The 13,801-nt window shown below is 52.6% G+C and overlaps 1 long non-coding RNA gene across 1 annotated transcript; it reads right to left on the bottom strand.

Moving 5' to 3' along the window:
* Positions 1-535: 535 nt before the first annotated feature.
* On the bottom strand, positions 536-13,410 carry LOC113931070. Its single transcript, XR_003522674.1, has 2 exons — positions 13,329-13,410; positions 536-1,775 (listed from the first exon to the last, which is right to left on the bottom strand). It is a non-coding gene; the product is annotated as an uncharacterized LOC113931070 (long non-coding RNA).
* Positions 13,411-13,801: the final 391 nt, after the last annotated feature.

The following is a 13,801-nucleotide window of genomic DNA, read 5'->3' as shown; positions in this document are numbered from 1 at the left end:
CCATTCATTAGTCCTTCCACCCTGTTCTGGGTTGAGTTGAGAGCCTACTTTGCATCCTATGGGGCAGGGGGTGTGTTGCCTAAAGGGGCAGCTCAGAAATCAGGCACACGCCCAGTGAAAACAGAGGGCAGTGGTCCTGGGCAGCTATCCAGGGCAGGGCTGGGCAGGGGGAGGGGGGGGTTGGTTGCTTCCTGAACCCTCCAGAGATATGGAGAAACCAGTCCTCATTTAGGAAAATGACCTCAGAAGTGTTCTGGTGTTAAAACCCTAAGAAGAGCTTGCCGTTGCTTTTTCGTCGTGGTGGTTTTAATAGAAACAACACCTTTCACACCTCTCAAAAGCATTTGAGAGGTGTCTCATTCTGCAGAACACACAGAGACTAGACGATGCCAACCTCATGTGAGAAACACCTTCCTGTCCCTGCCCGTCTGCAGGGACAGTGGATTCTCTGTGCTTTCCAAGCACGACCATGCTGGTGAGCATGGCTGCCACAGCTTTGTTAACCATAACGAGACAAAGATCTGGACCGACGCCGTGCAGTTTCAAAAATATTTTATTTTCTGGAATAGCCATAACGTCTCAGCTTTGTCTTTGTTGCCTCCCTCCGTGTGGGGAGGCAGAAGCTATGATGGGACAACACGGAGGGCGCCATACATCACACCTGCGAGACAGAACGATGGTAGCATTTGAGGAGGGTGTATAAAATGCTCACCAGGGTGCATACGGACAGGATGGGGGGAGGGTGGGCGTTGCCGGGTTGCACACTGCCAAGTACATTCATGGAGACGTACACGCCCTGCGTGGCAGGGCCCCCCTGAATTGTCATCGTGTTTCCCTCAGGTTTGAAACAAAGCCGAGGACAAAGAGCTCAAAGTCCTTCGTGGTGGCTGGACTAAGGCAATGCAACTCTTACCACATGATGCCATTGAGAAAGTGCCTGATGCATTGTGGAGAGTCCAAATGTAACTAATGCTAGGTGTGTTTCTAGAATGTTCCATAACTCTCTTATTCCACGTGCACAGTCCCCCGCCTGTGTCTTATGGGGTTATTCATTTCTTCCAGAACACGGTTTCTTCTCCTTGCAACAGACTAACAAAAATATTTGTCCACAAGGAGGATGGGGTCTTCCTTGTGTCTCTTCCTCAGAGCGTTTGCTCTGCAAACAGGAGAAGGCCAGAAAGCACTGGATTGCTTCCGAGATGACATGGGTCAGGCCCCCATTGTGCCTACCTTATCGGTGGTATAATCTGAAGCTGATTGTCCTCTGGACGTCTCTAGCCGGGAATAAGAGGTGACACTTCCGATGGTCTGCCCTACGGGCGTTGGAGTCCCTGTGAGTTACGACTAGGCACAAGGGGAAGGCTGATGAGAACTTCACGACAGAGTGGGCCAGGCGGGTGGGCAGAGATGGCTGGATGGGACCACAAGGGTGGATGGAGGTTACAGATGTCAGCACTGGTCCCGGAGGAGACACTGCCCATGAGTCCTGACCGCCTGGTAATGGCTTGGCAAGATGAGTGACAGGGGGATGGCCTTCATCCTCATTGATGATCACCCCACCCTTCACCCCCACAGTGCAGCTGGGATGGCATGCTGGCTGGCAGTCTCCAGAAAAGGGCCAAGGAGTGACCTCCAGGGATCCGCCCCTCTACATTGGAGTCCTGGCCTGCTGGTGGCCCACGATGGAGATGTTCTCATAACCTCTCGGCTCATACCTGGAGAACAGGTGAACAAAGGCTCCACAGCCACCAGAGCGCTCTGTCCCTTCAGGGGCCCTTAATAGGTAGAAAAAGAAAGAAAGAAAACATAAGTGTAAGGGGGAAAATAGTGAGCAAACAAACCTAAATGTATTCATTGCTGCTGAGAAGCCACTTCACCCAGCATCCACATCTTGGTTCCTGATACATGCTGAAATCAAAGAAACTGGGGCTCCCTGGAGAAGTAGCTAATTCTAGGACCAGGGCTTGGAAGACACAGATGGTGCCTGGAACATCTTGTAGTCCTAGAAAGCAAGGAGATGCTCAAAAGCCAAAATGTATGGGGACTTGTCAAAGGGATGCAGAAGCCAGCCTGAAAGAGACCCCAATGGCCAACACTGGACCAGTTTGAGAATAACAGTGAAATGCCGTTGGGTTGTAACCCAACGTGTAAAATAAATAGCCACATGAGTCCATACTGATGTAAATACATCATTGTATATACTGACAGATGAGGGAGAAGAGATCCATGGGTCCCGTGCAAAAGAATTCCAAATAATTTACGTAGGGACTCCACCCTCGGTAAACTGCTATTCCTTAAGTGTGTGCTGCACGTGGTGACATCCTTCCAAAAGGTATGGGAAGAGGGGGAGAGACTGGACCGATGGCACGTCAGCCAAATGACCACGACCAAAACCCATAGTGATAAGTCATGTGCACAGTAGGCACCTTTGATAAAAAGTGCTGAAAATGGCATTTCACCTCTGTGGCCTTCCTCTCAAAAACCCAACCACCCAATCTGTTCGTGGCAAAAACATCAGACCGGTCCCCATAAAAGACATCCTACAAAATGCCTCATCGGTCCTCCTCAAAGCTGTGAAGGTCCTCCAGAACAAGAAACCTGAGAAATTCCTTGAAGAACTGCCCGAGAAGGGTCACAGCCAAGGGGAACCTAAGGAGACATGAGAAGGAAAGAAATCGTGTGTCCTGGAAGGGATGCTGGGACAGATCAAGGGCATTAGGGAAGAACTAGTGATATCCAAATAAAGTTTGGAATTTGCCTTAACAAAAATGGCAGAAGGAGGCTTGACGTGGGTCTTCATAAACAAAATTTTCCATTGGTGGATTGTTTCTATTCTGCATATGGCTGAACCAAGTAGAACCAAGATCTGGCCATCTGGGGTGTCTGAAGCTTTAGGAGACATTCCGTGCAGCGTACTGGGGCACTCCGGGTCCCTGCTATTGTCAGGTCACCCCAAAAACCAACTATCCATGAAACAAGCAGATCCTTTGGTCGTGTGTAAACCCAGTCAGGTTGTATGGGCATGTCCCCCAACCAGGAACAGTTCTGGTCAAATAATTCCACATTTAGAAAACAGCCAGATGGTTGATAATGTTCTCTGAGGACACTTGGCCAGGCGGGCAGCTACCTCCACGCTCACCCTCATGGACCACCAGCCCCTCCACTTTTAGCAGAAAGTGGCACAACGTTTTTCCCAGATGGGATGTTCTGAACATGGGGGACCAAGCCAGACCCAGTGCCTGGGGGCCCCTCCTTCTTCCAGGTGGCATTACCTTGGGGGTGATGATGAAGTCTCAGTCACTCCTGGACCTGATCTGCAGAGTACAAGCTACACTGCAGAGCTTCCTGCCCTGGGGCATGCAGTGTGTGTGTGTGTGTGTGTGTGTGTGTGTGTGTGTGTGTGTGTGTGTGTATACACTCTTTCTCTACCTGGAACGCACTCAGGAGAACTGTTCCTTTCCCTTCAGGGCTTAGTTGACGGTCATGTCCCCAGAGAAACCTCCCCGCCACTTCCTGCCTTGGTCCTACTTGGGTTCCAACGCCATGTTTCTGTAGCACAGACACTGAGCGTTCTGTCTACCAGGTGTTCCGTGGCATCCTGCCCAGACTTCTGTTCCAGCATGGATCGAAATGTACTGCTGTTATCAAATAACCTTGCCATCTCCCCAACCGGGAATTTACACTCAGAGAGTAGGAGCAACATCTGGGAAGTAGGTCCTGGAATATGGAAGGAGCTCAGAAAGGTTTAACAGACTACTATAGGGTGAATTGATTCCCCCTCAAAAATTCCCATGTTGAAGCCCTAAGCCCCAGGACCTCAGAATTGGACTGTCTCGGGATATGGGTTCTTTAAAGAGAGGATTTGGGTAATACGAGGTCACTGGGCATAGATCCTAATCCAATAGGACCGGAGTCCTTGTAAGAAGAGGGGATGACCATACGGACACGCACAGAGGGATGACCACGTGAGGACACGGGGAGAACATGGCGTCTACACGCCCAGGACACAGGCCTCAGCAGAAACCAGCCTCGGCCCCGCCTGGATGGCAGACTTTCAACCTCCGGGACTAGGAACAATAAATGTTTGAGCCCCCTGGTCTGTGGTACTTTAATTATGGTATTCCTAGCAGATTCATGCAATGATTGAGTCGAATAGCATATAAAGCAAAACTCTAGCTCTGCTATCCAATCTGGTAGCCACTAGCCATGAGACTGTTGGCATTTTAATCAATTAAAATTCAATACAATTATGAAAGCCCGGCCCTCGGTGAGTGTAGCTACCTCCAAGGGCTCGGTAGCCACATGTGGCTCCTGTATCAGACAGAGCGGGTCTAGAGTTTTCTCCCTCCTCATCCATTCTGTTCTTGGTTGGATTCCTCCTCTCTGACCCTGTAGGAAGCACCGTTTGTCTTGTCTACCTTGGCGAACCTGTGGTCCCCTCCCAGCTGTGCCCAGACGGAGGCCCTCGGACGGTTGCACCATCTTGAAGTGATGTTTGTCTTGTTCCCGCTGGGGCTGTGTAAGTGCACACTGTTGTCCATGGGTGGGAGGGAGACCGCACTCATGAAGTCCCATCCATGTGTGGGCCACCACTCAGCGCTCACCCCGTCCCCCACAGGCACGGAAACCTCCGCCCCTCAGACTCTGGGAGGCGGGGACAAAGACAAAGCTATTTCTTTTCTTTCTTTTTTTTTTTTTTTTAAAGATTTTATGTATTTGACAGAGAGAGACACAGCGAGAGAGGGAACACAAGCAGGGGGAGTGGGAGACGGAGAAGCAGGCTTCCCGCGGAGCAGGGAGCCCGATGCGGGGCTTGATCCCGGGACCCTCGGATCATGACCGGAGCTGAAGGCAGACGCCCAATAACTGAGCCACCCAGGCGCCCTGACAAAGGTATTTCTTACAACAGTCCAAGGACTCCCACTGAGGAGCCAGGGCTGATCACCACATCACTGCTAGAAGCCATTTTTCTAGGTGTTCTTCTGACTTTTGCTCATTTTTACCCACTTTGAAGTGACTATCTCGTTTCCTGGAAACTTTCCTGGTCAAGGACTGACTCTTCCAACACATCATGATTTGGAACCTGCCACTTTGCCAGAAATAGCATTGTTACAGGATTAATTTGATGGAAGTCCTCAGAATGCGGTATTACATAATGGCCCCCTAAAGACAGGAGGTCCTAATTCCTGGAACCTGTGGATGTTGCCTTACGTAGCAAAGGGGATATGCTACAGATGTAGCGAAGGATGTGAGAGGGGGAGGTGATCCTGGGGTGTCTAGGTGGCCCCACTCTCCCAGCCAGGGTCCTTATCAGAGGGAAGCAAGAGCATCAGAGGAAGGAGAGCTCGTGTGGTGATGATCCAAGGAATTCAGCCACCTCCAGAGGCTGGCAGAGGCAGGGAAAGATCCTCTCTTAGAACATCCACAAAGAACCAGGGCTGCCAACAGCTTGATTTCACTGGTGTTTTAGGGTGCTACACTTGTGATAAGAGGTCACGACAACCATGGGAAGCGAACGCAGATGTGACCATATCAGAGCCAGGCCTGGAGCCTGGGGTTGCCTGCACCAGCTGGAACAGCAGAATGGCATCAGGGTGGGCCATGGGAATGACCAAATCTGGTTCATGCCTCTTTTTTATCATTCAGCTGTGTTCTGACCTCTTTGTCTCAAATGCAACATCTCAGAATTGGAGCAGTCTCTCAAATTGGTGCAATATCTTCCTCCTGAGAACATCTGCGTTGCATATGGGCAGGGAGCTCCCTCCAACCCCACCCCACCCACCTGTGGCTGTGCTGATTCCAGTCTGCAAGCCCCAGACCACAGCAGTAACGTGACATGATTTCCCACTGCCCCAAACGCTAGAGCAGGTGGCCCCACCTCCTAATTTCCAGTTCTACCATTTCCTCCCAACTGGGAGTTTCATTGATTTCTTTCCTTGAAAATTTTCTCAATGCATTTTTGCATAGGGACCCATAGTTCTCGGATAACTGTCAGACAAAACTGGATAAGAATGTTTAATGTGTGGGATGCCTGGGTGGCTCAGTCAGTTAAGCGTCTGCCTTCGGCTCAGGTCACGATCCCGGGGTCCTAGGATCGAGCCCCGCATCGGGCTCCCTGCTCAGCGGGGAGTCTGCTTCTCCCTCTCGTTCTGTCCCTCCCCTCTGCTCATGCTCTCTTGCTGTCTCAAATAAATAATCTTAAAAAAAAGAATATTTAATGTGATACCCATCCTTTTGACTTACACACAAATTTTATTTTGTCTTTGTCCAAACATGGAAGCGCACACACACACACGCACGCACACACAAAATCCCTCTGGCTGATAACGATCAGTATTCCTGCAGAGAATGAAACTTTGGTTAGAGATTGCCATCGCACATCTTACTCCTTGAGCCCACTAAATCGCCAGCCAAAAATATACCCCAGGAAATGTCCAATGGGATCAAGAGAGAAGCCATCATTCCGGAATCCAAATGATGACTAAACGGGGCACCCCAGATGATTTCTAGGTTAGTATCTGGACCTCCCTCGTTTTTGCTTTGTTCGCAGAGGCGCGGTTGGCTGAAGTTCCCTCCACTGGGGATGCCGCCAGGAGTGGGGAAATGTAGGCCCCAAAACAGGTCACCCGGCTCAGAGAGAAAGCAGCTTCTCTTTATAGCACGCTGGACTAAATAAAACCGCGAGTCCAGGAGACGCGGCCTAGGGGACTTTTTTATTCCAGGAGAAGAATAATTATTTCCTAAATATAATTCCTTTGGTATAAGACAGCCCCTCCTCATGGCTGTGCACCCTAGAAACACAAGTAAATGACAAAGAAGAGAAAGAACCGCCAGACAGAGGGAAAACCACAAACTGCTAATTCCTGTTTTTCACAATGAGACTTTAGCTTCCCTGGAGCATGAGGATCCATGGTCCTGGCCAACCTGCCTAAAGAAAAAAGCAGGAAATTAAAAGAAAATAAATAAAACCAAAGGAAAGTGTCTAGGGTCGGTCTGTTCTGCAATATGGCAATGTGTATGTTTCTTGAAATCACAGTGCTATGCAAATCTGCGATAAAAACCAAAGAGTTTACAGGGATACGGCATTAGGGTCACAACGCCCGAGAAATTTGTCACCGACGTTTGGGGAAAAAGAAATAGGAATCTCAGCAAGGGGTGTCGTGGATTTGCAAGTACTCGGTGCGTAAGAGAGGAGGGAGCACCGCCATGAAGGGGGCCGTGTACCTGGATGCCGTTTGTTTGTGGGGTTGGACATCTGGAGAGTTTCAGCTTGTCACCATGAAGGGGAGGGACAGGTGGTCCAGGACGGACAAAATTTATGATGACAGATGTGGGTGCACACGTGCACATTTGGCTCAGTCCAGCTGGGTGTCGCTGTCCGGGTTCCCTCGCTATTCCTTGCCAATGAACGGCACACGAGCAAACACAAATACTCCAGCATGCTCACCGCCTCTTTCCTGACTGCTCAGAGGCAACCTTGTATGTTGGCTTGTTAGCATTCCGTTCCCCAATCTACACTCCGTACCCCATTTGAAACACTTGCTTCGGGAAGGATACATTTGTTTTGGGAAGGGTTCATTGTTGCATTTCTACCTGCCTGCCTCTACCACCTTATTCAGTCGACCCTCTTGTTTTTTCTTGTTGTTGTTGTTGTCTTGGAATTTTTTGCTCACAGGTGATGACATCTGACTTTCCTGTTGTTGTCATCCCCGCGAGACTCACTCTATGGGTGTCAAAATGGTAAATGGTGAGATATTAGGCGATGAAGTCATTTAGTTGTCACGGTGGTTGTATTCGCATGCCCCAAGCGTGGTGGTAACGTAGGAAGAGTGACATGCCTGTGCGCTGTGTGCGGACCATCACGCGTTGGGAGACGTCAACGATGGGCTTCCACTTGATGGCCTCTGTGCATTTCTTCTGATGGAGCTCCATGATTGTCTCTGGGGATGGTCTACCTATGGCGCCCATCACTGTGTTTGTGCAAACACCACCGCTCCTATGGGTGTACTTACCTGGTACAGTGGGTCCCACGGAGGCGAAGGTGGATGGAACACAAGGTTTAGTCTGCTCAGATGGTGAGTGGTGCACAATGGTGTACAAAGAAACACTGCAGACCCCTGGCCCTAAGACCCCTGGCCTCCAGACCCCATAGGACACAGCTCCTTAACGTGGGAGGTTGGGCTGGGGTTTCACCCACGCACAGGTAAACTTGACAGCTCACCCCAGGGCGTGTGTAAGAATCATGGGAAACAGGCTTCATCCCACAGGAGGTGCTCAACGCATGCCCGGTCCTTGCTCCCAGGCCCCACAACTCCTACTTGCAGGAACATGTGAATGGAGCATTTACGAAACAAGTGTACTTGACCTTTCCCTCCCGGGCCACCTGCAGATTCAAAAGAGCATTAACGTTTCACGGTATTTCTGGAACTCTTTTGGAACGGCCTCCAAGCCCTGCCTAGACCTTCCCTTACGCTCACACACATTGGAGCTTAAAAGCCACATTTATCAAATTGGCTTCCAAACTCATTCCCCTGGCCCTGGCTTGGCTCCGAAGGAGGCTTCGGTTTCTGCAGAGCTCCTGGCCTCCGCCTGCAGGGAAGCACACACGCCCGTGCATGGGGACTCACAGCAAGGCTGGCGTGGCTTGAAAGATGCCACCGCACCTTTCAGAGAGGGGAGCCACATGGTGTGGGCATGTCCCTGCTGGGGACAGAAGGCCCCCTCTCTGGAAGTCTCCTCTGGGAGAAGCCAGCAGCTCCTGGTGATGGCACGGTGTCAGAAGGTCCCATAGCTGCCTTATTACCTGCTGTTGGGTGTCGCTAGACCAAACGTGGGGTGGGGGGCTTACAGGAGCATGATCTTTTTGGAACGGGAATGACTCATGAGGCACACAAGGTGTGTGGCTCATTGCACGGGATTGTTCTGCTCCCCGGACTCTTGTTGGATTCCCATCCCCGCCTGGGGGGTTGCTGACTGGCTGGCTCTGGGGACATGGGGATGGGGAAGACAGGCAGCTGCGTGTTTCTGCACCTCACCTGCCTCCCGTGCCCTGCAGCCCCCTTCCAGGCTCAGACCCACATCCACGTTCTGTTGCACGCTCTCAAGAGCTTGACACAGAGGAGCACCTTGGAGCTGCGACACGGACTGGCTCTTCTCCCCTGCCAAGCACCTTCGAGCTCTCCGCGACCTTTCTGCCTGCCCACATTTGTTAGAGGCATCTGCAATGCAGCCCAGCTTGAACGTGAACATCTGTGACGTGGGGCTCGGCACGGGAAGACACAGGAGGATCTTGCCACAGTGAGAGGTCGCCGGGAATCATCTGACAGGGTGGCATTTCTTGCTTAAACCGAACATAGGTTTGGAAGCAAGGATCAGATTGCCTACCTATTCTTTTTCGCCCTCACTTAGCTTGAATTTTAAAACGTTCACTTCTGTCAGAGAAGCCTGCCTATCGGGGACGTGTGGTTCTCGTACGTGGACTAGTGGTCTCTTCCTCAATTACAACTTTGAGGAAGTTTGCTCTCATCCGATGGACGACCAGCCTCTTTGTAAATGTCGCCCACATCCCCCTGGTCCTGGGTTCTGGATATTCTGCTTTCTCTCATCTGATATTTGTAAGCAGATCAAATATACTTATTTCTACTGATTATTCTTCCAAAGAAGCTGAGGATCCCAGGTCGCTGCTCTTTCCCCGTTGGAGACCCTCCAGTTTGGGAAGGATGCAGGAGAGACACATGACCCTCCAGTTTGGGGAAGGGTCCCTAAACTATACAGGATCCAAAGCCTGATTCGCTCGGGGCTCATACACATATCCTGTTTCAAATACATGAAGTATTTGTGGTTTTTTTCCTTGCACCAGAAACATGACCACCAGCTTCCAAAACACGAGCACACTCTTAAATTCATTTCCCTCCCCATTTGCATGCCGGTTATCCATATTAGTGAAGAAATAGGTCTAAAGTTGTTTATTTTTTTCCCACTGAAACCTGTGTGTGCACTACCTAGAAATATACAGTAGTTATTTCGTAATCCATAAAAAAACTTAAAAGAGAAATATGATTGCTAAACCCAAATGAGCAGCTGAAAATAGAAATGGACTTGAAAACTTTTTTGGAAAGGCAATGGATGTGAGATTTTATTTACACACGCACACACACACACACACACACTCACACACACACCCCACAAGTGCGTGCGTGTGGGTCAAGAGCCCAGAGACGATCGAGGATTGATTTTCTTGTGCTCTTGGGAAAGTCATACAACCTTTCTTCTGTGGTCTCACATTTCCCCTCCGTATAATTGGGATAATAATTATATTCATGTTGCTGCAAGGACAACGAAATGCAATGTAAACCCCATCCTTTTAACCCTGTGTCTTGTACTTAGTCCCTCACTCTGAACTATGAGATATAATTGTTACTTATAGGAAACTGTGCTTTCTGGTTTTTGTTTTTCGTTTTGTTCTGTTTTTGTTTTGGCAGTGGTGCAATCCACTCAGTATCTGGTTGCCCATAGAAAATGAGGAAGGTGAGACATTGTACTGATATTTCTGTCTTGAGACACCGTTTCCGGCTTTTTTCCAGATCATCCTTCTTCTACTTTGATTCAGGGTTCATGTTACGGGACTCGAGACTGATTTTTAAGGGATGTTGAGGGTTTTGATATGGATGCACTTTCCCTGTTTTTTGTTCTTTTTTGTTTGTTTCTTTGTTTGGTTGGTTGGTTTTGTTTTAGGTGTGAGATCCCCAAATGGTCAGCATGATCTAGAGGCTCACCGGGAGAGCCGAAGGATGAGAGTGTCCCCTGACGGACATGATAGGGAGCCGGGCATTCACTTAACAGAAGCAGAGAAAGGTCTTACGTGAGCAAGACATGCACCCCATCTCCAGCCCGAAGCTGCCAGTGGGAATCTGTCATTTTGACCAGGGACGACTCTGCAAGTCCCAGCTGTGTGACCTTGGGCAAGAAACCACCTCCACCTGCCTTGGTTTCTGCACCTGACATGGGGAATGTTTGCGATGCCCTGGCCTCTTCCCCGGGACAGTGACAATGATCCAGAGGGACACCATCTGGGATGGGCTTCTGCAGATCCCAAAGGGGCTCTGTGAACGTGGGTGATTCTGATGCATTTTGCCTATGGGGTTCTGGTGCTATGGTGGGCAACTTGGGGTCTGTGTATGGTGGGGATTCCTGTCCCCTAGGAAGGGCATCCTTTACCCTGTGTGCCTTGCAATTTGAATTCTGGAATCCTATGTGGCGTTCTCAGAACCTGTCAGTGCAGGTGGTCGTGACTATTAGGCAGGGATATTTCCCTTAATCGTCCACGGCTCCCCTATGCTTATGGCGAGCCCCTAATCGACGGGGAGGCATTCTCTGGCAAACTGAATAAACACTGCTCTGTATCACCCCGATTGAAAGCATCAACTTTAGAGCATCAGCTACTCTGTGTGTAGTAGGGTTCACATAATTAGCCGTGTGGACCGACCACCTGGCCACATGGAAAAATCCTGGCTGGTGTCAGTTATGTAATTTTCATCTATTTTAATTGTCACTGTGTTTTCATGTCCCTCCTGGTAGTGACCAACCTCCCTCCTCCCCCAACCCCCTCCACTGGCAACTTCCTCCAGGGAGGCTCACCCCAGAGCCACGCATCTGATGTTGGTGCCTGTCTCCCGTTTCCCGACTGCTGAGCCCACAGGGTATGTGTTTGGTATAATTTTGGATCCTGATTCACGTGCTGTGTGTGGGATGCAGACGTGTGGAGCTCCACTGGCCTTTCCTCCTCGGTGGGAATCATGCCAGGGCCCCACATTCTGGAATGTGGTCGCCAAGCTCCTAGGCTGTGCCTGCTAAGCTCGTTGCACCTGGTACCTGAGGCACCGTGTTGCCTCCAAAATCCATCACAGATACTCTGTCCGTTCTGGTACCTCGGGGTTGTTTGGGACTGAGCTGGTCTTTGGGAATTCGAGCTGGAGGTGTGTATGTGTCTGTGTATGGGGGGGACCTTGGGGAGATACTGGGTTCTGGGCAGGGCCTTCTAAAGATACACACTGTATATATCACAGGAGGCTCTATCTGGTCAGCTCCGCAGAATCACTTAGGAAAGCATTTCCACCAGTGACATGGTCGGGGGGAGGTCTCTGCAAGCCTTTTTGCATTCCCTCAAATACTGTTCCTTATCTTGAAAATGGGCCTCCCATCATCTGGTCCTCCTCATCCCCACACACTGGATCCTGGAAACATGCCTTCCCCTGTTGCTAGACCCCTCGGCGTCTCCACGCCAGCATTAACTACAGGAGGAAAACCACACTGGCGCCCGCCCTAATCCCCCCCCCACACACACACACATACCCCCTAGCCGCCCCAAACACACCGTATCTGACCGACTGGTCCCCCTTGGGCTTCCGAAGAAGGTTCCCGGGGACAAGGAGTCGCTCTGCGTTTTCCGTCTCCTTAACCCTCCAGTGGCTGGAAGTCGTGGTTAGGAAGAGACTAAGGAGAGTGCATGACACAAAGCAGGATTTGGCAAGCCCCGAGCCCCTGGGTGGGGTGGTAGGGGGACAGCTCCCATAGGAGAGCCTGGACCCACATCCCCGGCTTGCCCTGATTACCCAGGAAGACATCCCTGTCTCTGCAGACGCATAAATTGGCAGCCTGTTTTAAACTGGGTGTTTTTCCTCACAGGTTGTGTTTGCAGACCAGCCTTCAAAGGGAGGCATTTTTCTCGCTAACGAGCTATTTATTTAAGTCACAAACTTGCTCCGGCGCACTTGGTGGAGGGTAAAAGCTTCCTTTTTGTCCCATCTGTCGCTCTCCTCCCGGGCAGGGGTGCGGGGACTGGAAAGCGAGCCCCCTTCCTGAGCTTTCGACTCCCTCCCGGCCCCCCCCCCCACCCGGGGCCGTGTGAGCAGGGCGCACCCACCTTCCGACCTGTTTTCAGTTTTGTTTGCAATTGCTCCTCGGAGGTGCCCCTCAGCGGCGGCGGCCGGCGATCGCGGGGCCCCCCCAGTCTGGCCGCTCCGCGGTGCGGGGCTGCCTGGGGGTGCGGACCTGAGCGCCCGGGTCCCCGCGCCCTCGGACGAGGCCCCTGGGAGCGGGCAGCGCGCGGCACGCCCCGGGCCCCCCGCGAGCCCGCCTCCACGCGGCGCAGGTGGCGCCCCGAGGCTGGCGCGCCCAGCGTCCTCGGACCCCAAGCGCGGGCGGGACCCGCCGGGAAGGGCCCCCCGGAGCCCCGCGGGGAGTCCGGGCGCAGCGCCCACCCGGGGACGGTCCCGCGCCCGCACCCCGCGCCCTGGCGAAGTTGCGGCTCCCCGCCCGCGTGCACTCACCCGCTCTCCGCGCTCGGTCCCTGAAGGTCACGGCCCGGCGGCGGCGGCGGCGGGCGCGCGGCGGGGCCCGGGGTGGGGGGCGCGCGGCCCCCATGCTCGGCGCGGCGGCCCTCGGGGCGGGGCGCCCTCAGCGCCGCGGGGCCCGGGCGCCGCGGGGCTCAGATCCCGTGGTCGCAGTCCACATCGCGGCAGATGTACCAGAGGATCACGTACAGGATGAGCAGGATGGCGAAGATGAACAGGGCCACCAAGATCGCCTTGGTCACCGGCGAGATGAGCGACTGCATGGCCCCGGCGGGGCGCGCGGGCGGGCGGGGGGCGCGCGGGGGCGCGGGGCGCGGCGCTCACGACCCCCGAGCGCGCCCGGAGCCCCGCGCCGGCCCCGCGCCGCATCCGCAGTGCTCCGTGCCGGGGACGGGCGCCCGCGCTCGGTCGCGCTGCTGGCTCACCGGGCCCGGCGGCCGCGGGGCTGG

Source organism: Zalophus californianus, chromosome X, assembly GCF_009762305.2.
Source record: "Zalophus californianus isolate mZalCal1 chromosome X, mZalCal1.pri.v2, whole genome shotgun sequence".
NCBI lineage: Eukaryota > Metazoa > Chordata > Mammalia > Carnivora > Otariidae > Zalophus > Zalophus californianus.
The sequence above is the reverse complement of the archived record's forward strand: the minus strand, read 5'-3'. Positions and strand labels throughout refer to the sequence as shown.